We start from the raw sequence: 253 nt of genomic DNA, 5'->3' as shown, positions 1-253 counted from the left end.
GAAATTTTCATGCCATGGGACCTTTAATTTCTTACTCAGATAAGCAAAGCGGCACTATAAACATAATTTATACAAGAAAACAAACTAGAATCTTAATAATAAAGCTGAATAGTCAGATTCTAAATAGGGAGTATTAATATAATTTGAAGATAGAAATACATTGGCATGCTGACCTGTATTGCCCTGACTCAAATTTCTACCTGTAGTAATTTACTCAAATATGTTTAGCCTCAGGAAATCTGTTACAATAATC

The sequence above is a fragment of the Etheostoma spectabile genome, chromosome 3, assembly GCF_008692095.1.
Source record: "Etheostoma spectabile isolate EspeVRDwgs_2016 chromosome 3, UIUC_Espe_1.0, whole genome shotgun sequence".
Taxonomy (NCBI): domain Eukaryota; kingdom Metazoa; phylum Chordata; class Actinopteri; order Perciformes; family Percidae; genus Etheostoma; species Etheostoma spectabile.
The sequence above is the reverse complement of the archived record's forward strand: the minus strand, read 5'-3'. Positions refer to the sequence as shown.